Genomic DNA, 13,293 nt, shown 5'->3' with positions numbered 1-13,293 from the left:
ATTTTGCTGAGCTCTGCTGAAATGTCACATTCTGATTCCCAAGGTTAATTAAGGTCAGGACTCTGAGATTAAATGTGCTAGAAGTACTGTGCTCTTGACCTTCATAATGTTTAGTAACATACTTTTAAATATCTGTCCAATGTCTATTTTTGCCAGCAGACTATATGCTTGATGAAGACGGGTAACCCATCTGCCTTACGCAGGGCTGGATTTGCAAGTATTTTCAATACTTACTAACAGACTTCAAATGGAGAAAGTACAGATAAAAATTTGGCTTTCCACCTCTTTAAAGACCAGGTTTTATAGAATATTGAGCATTTCTTGGATACTTGGTCTCCCTGCCTCCAATTTCTCTTTATGTCAATCTCTTCTTTATTACTAGCAATTACTTCAAACCAGAGCTCCAATCATCTTAATCCTTTGCTCAAAAGTTATTTTATGGTTTCTCATTTTCTGTGGAGAAATCCCAAAACCCAGAGTCTTTATTCAAGTTTCTTCATGAACTGTTCTAAGAAACCTTGGGGATATACTGCCTAAACAAATATTCTAATATCTAGCCAAATGGAATAATTAGCGGTCTCCCAAACACTTCCCATATTTCCAAGTTCATGATTTTGTTTCTAATATGCCCCTTTTCTAGAATATTTCTATATGCATAGCTCAACACAAATTCCATTTATTATCAGTCTTTTTTTTTATGTATGCTCTAGATTAAAAATGATCTCTTCTTCCTTTATATCTTTTAGCAGTTCATCTGTCCCTTCGTGCTGGAGGTTTAAAGGAGTCTAATCACCCTTGTTCTCTTGTTCCAGTTCTAGCCATTGATATGTACACAGAAAGCCAATAGGGATAATTAATAAATGAGGCTTAACAGCTCATAAATGACAAATCTTTCTAGACTGTTAAATATGACTTAGACCTAAGGGCTTCCCTATTCCTCCATCCCTTCCCTACATCACATGTGGAAAAAGTTAAATCTACTGAGAAGATACTCATATAGCCAGCTAATTGCAAAATTACAGCTTCCTTCGTAAACTCATTCAGGAAAATGACTTAGAGCAGCACCGTGCAATAGAAATACAATGCAAGCCATATATACAGTTTTACATTTTTTAGTAACTATGTAAAAATCCCAAAGAACAAAATTAGTTTTAATAACACATTTAATTTGGTCTAATATACCCAAAGCATTATCATTTTAACAGCTAATCAATATAAAAATTACTGATGAGGTATTTTGCCTTTTTTTGTCATGATAAATATGGTATGTATCTTATACTTTAAAGACATCTAAGGGCTCAGTAGCCATATGTAGCTATTCTATAGTGAAGCCTGAGAGGAATATATAGGCCACTGTTGCATTTTTAAAATAAATTTTTATTTTGAACTAATAGATTCAGAAGATGTTGCAAAGAAATGAAGAATAGGTTCTATGAACCCTTTACCCCATCTCCCCTGTCATTGTCTTTTATAATTATAGGACAGTAGCAAAACCAGGACATTAAAAAAAATGGACAGAAGACATGAAGAAGCATGATTCCAAAGAAGATATCCAGCAGGCCAACAGACACATGAAAAGATGCTCAGCATCACTGACCATCAGGGAAACGCAAATGAAAAATACAATGAGATACCACCTCACATCTGTTAGAATGGCTAAAATCAACACAAGAAACCACAACTGTTGGTGAGGATGTGGAGAAAGGGGAAGCCTCATGCACTGTTGATGGGAACTGGTGCTGCCAATCTGGAAAATAGTACGGAGCTTGCTCAAAAACTTAAAAATAGAGCTATCCTAAGATCCAGCAATTGCAGTAGTAGACATTTATTCAAAGAACACAAAAATACTAATTCAAAGGGCTACTTGCATCCCAATGTTTAAAAGCACCATTATATACAATAGCCAAATTATGGAAACAGCCCAAATGATGACTGGATAAAGAAGATGTGGTATATATACACAATGGAATATTACTCTGCCATAAAAAAGAATGAAATCTTGCCATTTGCAAGGGCATGGATGGAGCTAGAGATTATTACGCTAAGTGAAATAAGTCAGAGAAAGACAGATACCATATGATTTCACTCATATGTGGAATTTAGGAAACAAAACAAATGAGCAAAGGAACAACAACAAAAAAGAGAGGCAAACCACAAAACAGAGTCTTAACCATAGAGAACCACCTGATGGTTACCAGAGGCAAGGTGGGTGGAGGACCGGTTATATAGGGCATGGGAATTAAGGAGGGCACTTGTGATGAGCAGTGGGTGTTGGATGGAAGTGTTGAATCACTACATTGTACACATCATACTGATATTACACTGTATGTCAACTAACAGGAATTTTAATAAAAACTTTAAAAAACATGAATGAATGAATGAATGAATGAATGAATGAATAAATAAATAAATAAATAAAGCAGTGGCCTTTTCCTCCCTGCCCGGATTTCTCTGAGATCAGCAATGGATAAGTTCTTTTTCCTAAGAGGAAAGATGAATAGTAAAATGGAGAAATAGGATAAAATTTTCATTCCAATACTGCTTTCTTCTAGAGAGTGGATCAGATGTCACCTGCCACCTGTGAAAGTGAGAACTCATCCCTCTACCCACACCAGTACATTATACTCTGCCTTGTTTTAGAGTTAATTATTTTTGCATTATACTTTTACTGAAGAGGTGATAAGATTCTGATATAGGGAAACTTATTCTTTTCAGCATCTTCTACACATACATTGGTTTGCATAGAGAAGATGCTCAGTGAGTATTTATTGAGGTTTCTTGAAATGATCCAATTGTTACATGAAACGCCTCCATTATTCACATTTTCAAGCTACTCAGCTGTTGTATGCCTAAAAGGGAAATGACATAGCCTTTGAATAGTTTGGAAGGATGGCTTTTCTTAGGCAAGAAAGATTTACAGGGCACACAGTAAATTAGCCAGCAGGGAATATTCTATCGATCTAGAGATACAAGCCCTTTTCCTTACTTGGTTTTAATTAGAAATAAGTCTCTGAGGACTTGTCATCCATGCTGTAGGTAGTTTTTTATTAAGTTTATCATCGCCATACTTCAAAAAGAAAAAAAGCAGAGATACAGGGACCTCCCGGCCATACTAGCTTATAAGATTATTCAGCTAATAATTGGTGCATAAATATAAACCATTGCTTTTTCGGTCTAATTTTTACAGTCTAGATGTGTTAAATCAGCTCCAGGGGCTACTTACTTCAAATAGATTAAAACTCAAATACCTCAGCTGTGTGATTAGCTCTATTTTTAGATCCAGACAAGGCTGGGAACATATCAATAAATATATATTGAATAAATGAACACATGAATGAATGATGTTCACATTCAGTGTCACTTTTGAATGTATGTAGGATCTAGGGATAGATTGTCTGAATTGGAAGGGTACTGGGTAATTTATAAAAGTAATAGAACTCACCAGGAAATGTCACCAGCTTCTCAGTATCTCTTGGCAACAGCCCTACAAGGGCCTAGGGCAAAAACCTGAGCATGTCTAGACCCAATGATTATCACTTTCCCTGCTTTTATCCAGGGATATCTGTATGTTAGAGCTCTAGAGTTCTGGTCATGACTGTCTTCTAGGAGTACTCAAAGTCTGCACAATAAACAGCAGCATGTCTTCAGATCCTTGCTTGCCATTTATTTAGATGTATCTTCTACCTGACAACCAGCCCCTCCTCCATTCTTTGACAGAAACCAAGGTAATATCAAATCCTATTGATTTTGATTTTAACTTATCCCTAGAATCTGTCCATTTCTTTTAATGTGGCCACAACCCATCTCTAATGTAGGTAACTGCAACAGTGCCCAGGGTAGCCCCTGTATTTCCACTCTGGCAGCTGTCCACCTAAAGGGTGCAGGGGGTGTCATGTTACTTCTCTGTTTCAAACCCTTCAAGGTCTTCTCACAGACCACTCTTTGTTTCATCCCAAGACTTTTCTATCTTCATAAATAAATTATTAATGGTCCTTACCTTTACATGTAGTGCAGTGGGAAACATGCCATTGTCAGAAGCTGGAGGGTTTGCCTGAGGAAGCATGTTTGTCTGGTGTAACAGAAAGGGTGCTCAACAGAGAGTTACAACTCCAAGTTTTAATGCCAGGGTCTACCATGAAGGAGCTATATAAACTTCACCTAGTTCCTTCCTTGCTCCAGGTCTTAATTTACTTTTGTGTAAACTGTACAGTGGAGAAACTTTAAATGACCACCTAGGGCTAATGTTCTGTTTAAGGTCTTCCCCAAAGAAAACTGTGATAGCTGGCCCTTCAGTTATAAAGAGCAGATGCCACAAAAGTTTTGAAAATAAAGTATAACTGCCTTTTGGAGAATCTAAGGAAAAATAATGATATTCTTTCCAGAAAAAAGGAATGTGTGTACATAAACGACCATTACAAGTTTGCTCAGAATTTCAAGTTAAGAAGTATTACCCCAAATTAAAGTTACAGATATTCCTATGACCATCTCTAGGCAAAGTTTTAAAGTCACTGAAGTTTAACTTTTGTATCTTTTCACCATTCTATTTGCTCTCTTTGCTCAGTCACTTACAAGCTCCTGGGACTACTTTCCATTTTAGTATAAAAATCTCCATTTTTTTCAATTGCCATGAAATATTACTTATCCAGCAGACAGAAAAATTCCAAAAGTAATTAAAAGGCCTATTAATTATGTAATAATATTAATAATGGTTAACACATGTTGAACACTTTCTAAATGTCAGGAAATATTGTAAATACTTTACTTCTTAACTTCACCGATCACCTTGATTAGCTTCTACTCCAGCCAAACGGTTTTTCCTTATTCCTTAAACACCCATACACATTCCTACAGCTGAGCCTTTCCTAACATCATGTCCTCTCTCTGATTCATCTATGGATAAATAATTTGTTCCTTTTTAAAAAAAATTATAAACTTTATTTTTTTAGAACAGTTTTAGGTTCACAGCAAAATTAAGTGGGCAGTAAAGAGAGCTCCCATACACCTACCCCTCCACACAAGCACAGGTTCCCCCACTATCAACACCCCACACCAGAGTGGTTCATTTGTTACCACTGATGAACTTACATTGACACATTATTACCATCTGAAGTACATAGCTTACATTAGGGTTCACCCTAGGTGTTACACTTTTCGTGGTTTTTGACAAATGGGTAATGATACGCGTTCTGTAGCTGAAACTCCTCTGTGCTCTACCTATTCAACTCCCCGCTTCCGCCCAACCTCTGCAACCACTAATATTTTTACTGTCTTGCCTTTTCCAGGTCATATAGTTGGAGTCATAGAGTATGGAGTTTTTTTCAGATTGGCTTCTTTCACTTAGTAATATACATTTAAATTTCCTCCGTGTCTTTTCATGGCTCGATTATTCATTTCTCTTTAGCACTGAATAATAGTACCCTACTGTTTGGATGTACCACAGTTTATCCACTCACCTACAGATGGGCGTCTTGGTTGCTTTCAAGTTTTGGTAATTATAAATAAAACATAGAAACATTTGTGTTTATTTATTGCTTCCTCATTTGTTATCTATTTTCTTACTGGATTGTAAACTTTCTCAGGGCAGGGATCTTGTTCTTGTTCGCCACGTCTTATGTTACACGCCTTGATGCAGTACATTGACTGGTCCACAGCTGGTGTTCTGTGGCTATTTGTTGAATGCATGCATGAATGAAATGGTTCCATGCCAGGAATGGCCAGCAATCCCTGCACCGACGGATGAAAGATTACTCCAAACTTTGCCGTGAAAGAGAGGAGAAGGGCAAAGGGGTCAACGCTCAGAGACGAAGACCCTTTGCTCTTCTCTGCTCCCGCTTTTATTGGTCCTTCAAGATAATCGCAAATCCTTTATTACTGTTCCTCAAGCACAGGTTGACAAGGGGTCTTACTGAAACTGGGAGGATCTGTTTACAGAAGATGCTATATGCTAATTTGGGCGTGTTCTATTAAACACAGCCTAAGGGACAATGCCTACATCTCTTAGATCACCCGGCAGCTGTTTGGGCTAGGAAAGCTTCTGCAAGGCAACTCCCTGCTGAGTTCCAACCGCAGAGTGGTCACTTAGGCCTCGGCATTCCAAAGCCCTAAGCCCTTCTCCGAAACCTTCCCTACCCTCAGCGGCCTCCGCGTTACATTGTAGCAAGCCAGGTATTATGGCTGATTCCATGCTCTACGTTAACCCCAACAGTTGTTTTTTCAACACACATACTCCAATTAGCTTTCAACACACCACCATAACCACCTATACTTCATAAGGCTGAGATGAGGAAACATCATCAGTGCACGCTTCGGGTGGGAGAACGTGTCTGTGTCACCAATTCCTAGTGTTTTTTTCTTGTTTTCCATTTTGCCTTTGCATCTTCCATTTTTTAGCACTTGTGGATAAGCCCTGAAGGATTGGGCCTGCCTGGAAATCTTGATGCCCAGATCATAGATTGGATCCTTCTTTATGTTCAGCTTTACCATGTCATCTGAATACCAAAATTATATAGATTCTATGTATCAGGCAGGGGTAAGGATAAAAGCATTCTAAGATCAGAATAGAGCACGGACTATTGCTAAGTAGCCCACACAAGACTAACAGACGAGACAGAAGACTGAAGCATCACTTACAGCAATGCCTTAGTCCTGAAGAACTAAGAATTTTCATCAGAGTAGATTTGTCTTCACTTAAAAAAGGGAGTCTAGAATAGCATCCCAGTTCTAATAGAACCTTGTCTTCCTGTTATTTAAACTCTCCCTAAACTGTTCTCTGGCCTCTGTTTCTAAATCGTAGTGGCTAAACTAAATATTCTCTGATTCAATTAACATTCTGTGAATTTTCCAACCAGGTCAAAGAGTCAGTAGTTCCTGATTGTCCCAATTTCTCATGCACAATATATCATAGCTGTTTGTTTACTTTTTTTTTTTTTTGAAGATTTTATTTATTTATTTGACAGGATAGAGACAGCCAGCGAGAGAGGGAACACAAGCAGGGGGAGTAGGAGAGGAAGAAGCAGGCTCATAGCAGAGGAGCCTGACGTGGGGCTCGAACCCATAACGCGGGATCGCCCTGAGCCGAAGGCAGACGCTTAACCGCTGTGCCACCCAGGCGCCCCTGTTTACTCTTAAACTTACTAGTCCACGAGCTCCCTAAACGTACTCACCAGGGCTTTTCTTTTTCCCCCCATTAATGTATTCTTGGCACCTATTACAGTGACTGGCATATAGACAGTAAATATTTGTTGAATTATTGAAACATCTATTTACATGGAGCTCTAGTCCTCATAGCTCATACACATAAGTAATCAGTGGTTAGGGCCATAGGATATTACCACTGAAACAGATTTCTCAAGATTTCCTAGTTGAACTCCTTAACTGTATACATGAGGAAATTGAGGTACAGCTAACTAAGAGTCTTGAAGAATAGTCTCACACACCCGAAAAGTGGTTAATTTGGCCTACAGTGCTGGTTTTCTATTCATAAACACGAAAACTTAAGAGCATATATTTAACAATACAACCATAGTGAATACAGCAGGATCTTTTCTCAGTAATTCTCCAACCCTGCAAGTTCTTGCATTTTTTTTTTTTTGGGTCCTTGATAGGCATGATGATTCTCATGGAGAGATGTGCCAGTTAATAGAGGTCTGTGTTTTTTTCCAGTGTCAGATGATAGGGAGCTTGATTTGTTTCTCTGGGTCAGCAAAACAAAACAAAACAAAACAACAACAACAAAAAACCCACCTCTGGATTGAGTTAACACAGACACTTTTCAAAGTGTTTTATATGAATTAACTCATGGAATCATGGAATCTACCTCATAAAGTAGATTCCTTTATTATCATTTTCATTCTGCTGGTGAAGAAACGGAAGCACAGAGAAGCTAAGTAACTTTCCTAAGGCCACACAGCTCGGTAGTAGAAGAGTCAAAATATGAAACCAAGGAAGGTGTTTAAAGATGGCAGAGAAAACAAAGTATCATCATTCCAAATGGGGTATATATCTGGCTCCCTTCCCCCAATCGCTTGCAAAAGTGAGAGTCAGCTTTCTTACACCCAAGATGTACCTTTGGACTATTGAGTTACATGAATCCATCAATTCTCTATTATAATGAAGTCTCTCAGAGCTGGATTTTCTGTTACTTGCCCCCTAACTCTTCCTAACTGATAAAGTTTGCAAGTCAATTAAATTAGTCAGGGTGTACATGGAACTATGCCTAATGCTGGTACTTACTAAGCATTCAGTACTTGTATCCAGCATTTTTCTAACGAGGAGCTTCTCTCTGGCTTTTGGCATTTTCTGCCTTCATTCCCACCACCAAGGCTATTTCTCAGGTTCTTAAAGCCTCTTAACCTATTGAAATCTCACCTACACTTTAGAATCCACCTCAATCTCCTGTCCTCTTTGCCCAGACCCCTGGTGCCTGTCTGTGACCAGCTTGGATGAGACGCTCGAGGCCTTGTTCTCTGGGCCCATAGAGCATATTCCTCCTCTATCACTTAACAAAGAGTAATACTAATTCTTTGTCTCTGCTTCTTGAAAGCAAAGATCGTGTTTTCTATGGCTGTATTCCTTAGAGCCTGACAGATAGTAGGTGCTCAATAAATGCATAAATAATTAAATGAAGTTTCCTTAGGCAAGCTCATCTCAACATGATGCCCCTGGAGAAGGAGCAGAAAAAATGTCAGGAACCCTCCTTAGTATATCAAAGTCACATTAATAATTTATCACCAATAAGCAAAGGGACAACAAAGCAGAGAAGTTTTCCTAACTATAGACTCCTGAAAACCAAGAGGGATTAGCTGACTGGGAGCTACTTATAAATGTATAGTTTATCAGACAAAGTCTCTGGGAATGATTTGTAAATAGCCTTGACTTTAATTGTCAGAAAAATATTTCCTCATTCCTTCATCCTCATGCACAATATTTAAAACTCATTTCCCAAATATTGTCAAACTGAAAATTAAGCAGAGGCTCCCAACCCACTTAACGAAGTCTTTTTTTCTTAACATTTCTTCCAGTAATCAGGCAAAAAGCTTTAGTTAAGGATGGGGGTGGGGCAGGGAACTCATTGTCTTGGCTGCCTCAGTGGGGATAACTTTAGGTCAAAGTTTTCCTTTTAAATCCTGAAGTTGAAAGTGACTTCCACATTCTGTGACAGGACTAGAGATGAGATTGAAGCGAGGTCACTGAGGGGGAGATGGCGTCCTCCAACAGGGCTTTCCAAGGACACTGATTGGGTCCCTTATTGTTCAAGAGGAAAAAAGAGAGCACAGAGTGTTTGATAGGGAACTTGAGCAGAGTCTCTGTGGGAATGAAAATGCTTCTCTCTGTCTACTCTGACTCTTGAGGTCAACTTCAAAACTTCGCTTCCCGACAGAGAACCTTGAGTAAAGGAAGCCCTCTCCCCTGTGTCCTACCTCAAAGCTGGACAGCTTTCATTGAATAAACACATTTTCTGAGTTAAGCTAGGGATCAGGGTTAAGAAGCCAGGGCAATGCCACTTTTCAGATCCAAGGAGTGATGGGGCACCTAGGTGGCTCAGTCAGTTAAGCATCTGTCTTCAGCTTAGGTCATGATCCCAGCATCCTGGGATCAAGTCTTCAGCCTCCTTGCTCATCGAGGAGCCTACTTCTCCCTCTGCCTGCTGCTCCCCCTGCTTGTGCTCTTTCTCTCTCTGACATGTAAATAAAATATATATATATATAAAGTACCAAATCCAAGGACTGTGAGAAAGTCATCAAATATAGAAGTTTAGTACCAGATGATAATCATTTAGTTATGAACCTGTAATTCAATGTTCCTAATCACTCCTTGGTATTGGTGGTCTTAGTAAGGCAGTGTTTTTGTTTGTTTGTTCCTTTAATGATAGTTGCTCTTTTGTTTTTGTTTTCCATATTATTCTCTCTCTCTTTCTCTTTCTGTGTATGCGTGTGTGTGTATGTGTGTCCTCTCCAATGCATTATCACATGAATGCTTGTCATATAAGTGCCAGGAGGGGCAAATGCAAAGGGCAAATGCTTTGTCCTCAAGAACAAGGTAATGTAGTACAGCAGTAAGGAGTTTCAACTCCAGAGTCATTATCTAGACCAGGATTTTGACTCTGGTTCTGCCTCAAAGTCCATATGGCCTTGGTTAGTTTACTGTGAAGATCAAATGACATAGTGTTTTATGTACATTATTGTATATAAAATTGTACATTTGTTGTATATTGTACATAAAATTGTACTATGTGTCAGAAACTGCTTATTTTATATAATTATTATATACATTACATAACTTAGGAACCATAATGTCACAATACTTTATCCCTCAATTACCCCAAGCTTAATAGTAATTTCTACCAAATGACATTCTTCTTTCCACTGTGAAGACAGAAAATTGTGTAAATGTGTGGCAGGGGCAATGGGGAGCGATTTGTTTAGTGGGTGAGAATGTAAAAGAGAAAACAGTGTAAAGTTAAGTCCAGACCCCCTTTACTGGGCCCAGCTGCTATGTGTTGGCTCCTAGTGACTCACAGCTGCCAACTTTCCTTCCGAGATTTGCCCTAGGGCAATAGAACCCACCTTGCTCAGGGACACCAGGGAGGATATGCCAACACCCCCACCCCCAACCACAGGTGCAGCTCTTAGCTAATGACTAACATATATGGAGGAATACAAGCTTGCTCTCTTGCTCCAAGGTGGGGTGTTTTGGTAGTGCCATTGTGGCAGTGGAGTTCCCTGTGGGATCAGGCTGAGACTTTGCTTAGCATCTTCCTCTGCCTGATCTTGCTTCCTAACTTCCTGATTTTGCCCGAGAGCCTTTCCTCAATGGCTTACTTGTATATGAATCACCATCTTAGGCTCTGCTTCCAGGGGATTGGACCTAAGATAACAACCATTCATGACAAATTTCACAGAACAATTCCCTCTCTATGTCCTGCCTCTTGACTTAGAGGGGTAGTCCAAAATGAACAATTTGTTTTGGCTTCTCGTTGGTAGATGGGAGAATGAATTGCTAAGAATACAGAAGTGAGCTTGGTAAAGTACACCTGTGAGGTCTTTGTGCTCTGAGTTGGGCAGATAGAAAAAGAGGGGACAAATCATTATTCAGTAGCAAACACTGTGTTCACACCTTATGTATGCTTTATCTTTTTAAAAGTCTAATAATCCTAGTGTAACGTCCTCTAGAGTCACCCATGTCATTGCATATGATAGGATTTTCTTCTTTTTTCAGGCTGAATAATATTCCATTGCATGTATATACCATAATTTCTTTATCCATTCATCTGTTGATGGACATTTAGGTTGTTTCCATATCTTAACTATTATGAATAATGATGGATGAACTTGAAGGACATTATGCTAAGTAGAGAAAGCCAGTAACAGAAGGAAAAGTATTATTTGATTGCATTTACATGAGGTATCTACAAGTGTCAAACTCATAGAAACAGAAAGTAGAATGGTGGTTGCCAGGGACAGCAGGAAAGGAGAAATGGGGAATTGTAGTTCAATGTGTTTAAGTTTCAGTTATGCTAGATTAGTAAATTCTAGAGATATGCTATACATTATTGTGCCTATAGTTAACAATACTGTATTGTACACTTAAAAATTTGTTAAGAGGGTGGATTTCATATGAAATGTTCATAGCACAATAAAAATACATTCTAATAAGCCTAAAAGGTGGTTTAATATTTTCGCCCCCATTTTGTAGATGAGCAAATTAAAGCATAGCAAGTGATTTGCCCAGGGTTGTATAAGTTTGTATATGGCAGAAGAGGAAATAAAATATATTTGATGTTTAGTTAATAGGATTCTTTCTAAATATTGGTATGGCTCTCTTTCAAAACTAATTTATTTTTTGGTGAACAGGGGATCATTTTCCTTTACACTTGTTATCACTCAAAACCAAGAACTTGATGGTAAGTTGAGGAGAAAAATCAGGGAAGTAAACCTAGTTAAGAGTCTCTGCTTATCTGGGACTTTCTTATCTGAAATGCAGGGTTTTCAGCAATGTTATTTTCAAATCCAGCATGCACGGTTTCAGGGAAGCCTTGTGATTTGGAATAATTTTATAATATTACCATAGCAACTCGTGATTGTGCAGATACTGAGACTATAAATCAACAACAAAATTTGTAGGAAGGTAATTTTTTTACACATATATATTTAGAACTAAATAAAAACATAACTGTTTTCATATGGTGATGGTGCAGAAAGTGTTAAAAATGAATCTTTTTTTAAAATATAGGGAACTCTGTAAGTAAAAGTCAATGCAAATGACAGGTATAAAAAAATTCTGAAGAAAACAGTGCTTGTACAGCAATGGACGACTGAGGGTTGCAAGAAGAGTCTGCATATTAGAGAAGGTTGAAAATGCACTGAATAGGAGTAGCTAGTGAATATTTCAGAAGACTGATGAAAATCATCAACACAGTGATTGTTGGATCGTTCCCTTCCCCAGCCAAATGTGTCCAGTTTGGGAGTTTCAGAACTAGGGAATCAAAGACTATTAGAATGGAAAGAGTTCTTAGAGGTCATTTATGATGTCTGACACCCCCCCCACCACACCCTGCAAATTTTCCAGTAAATGATATACCAGTAATATATAGTGGTGGATGTTGGCTGTTTTGCCTGCATAATCTCTATTCCTTCTTTATATGGTAACATGTACTATGATTTTCTTCGGGAAGCTACCCTTCCCCATCTTATCCTTCTGTTTGACTGGGTCTGAATCCACCCCAACCCCTAAATCCTGGGAGGGCACACGGCCCAGCTAAGCAGAGCACAGCATCCCCCACAACCACAGCAATGAGATCAAGCCTGAGCAAAGGCTGAAGTCCAACAGATGAGAACTCAGAATATTACTGAACTCTGGGGAAGAGTCTTTTTCTTTCCACTGGATTTGCTAAGGTGCAAAGACACAAGCTAAGAGAAGCAGGTGTCCATTTTGGCATAAACAGATTAAGTTTGCTGGAGAATGAAGGCAAAGTCCAGAAATATGACCATAAACCTTGTGAGCTCTTGGCAATGCCGGACAATTCTAAGATATTTTCCTGGTCAATGTACTTTATTATTCTCTGAGTGGTCCACTTCAAATCTTCTTTCTCTTCAAGCTTCCAATACACTCTCTTCACCATTCACTTACATCTGATGATCCTGTTTTTTATTTCAGGGAGGAAATAGAAGCAATCTAAAGAGATTTTCCACTGTCAAATCTATCAGCCTTCCAGCTTTTGTAGCCACATTTTATTACAGTAGTGATCTGTGCCTGCTCCTGATATCAACTCCCGCCATGTGCACTGGTTCCCAA

Source organism: Ailuropoda melanoleuca, chromosome 3 (genome assembly GCF_002007445.2).
Source record: "Ailuropoda melanoleuca isolate Jingjing chromosome 3, ASM200744v2, whole genome shotgun sequence".
Classification (NCBI taxonomy): domain Eukaryota; kingdom Metazoa; phylum Chordata; class Mammalia; order Carnivora; family Ursidae; genus Ailuropoda; species Ailuropoda melanoleuca.
This window is presented reverse-complemented; position numbering follows the sequence as displayed.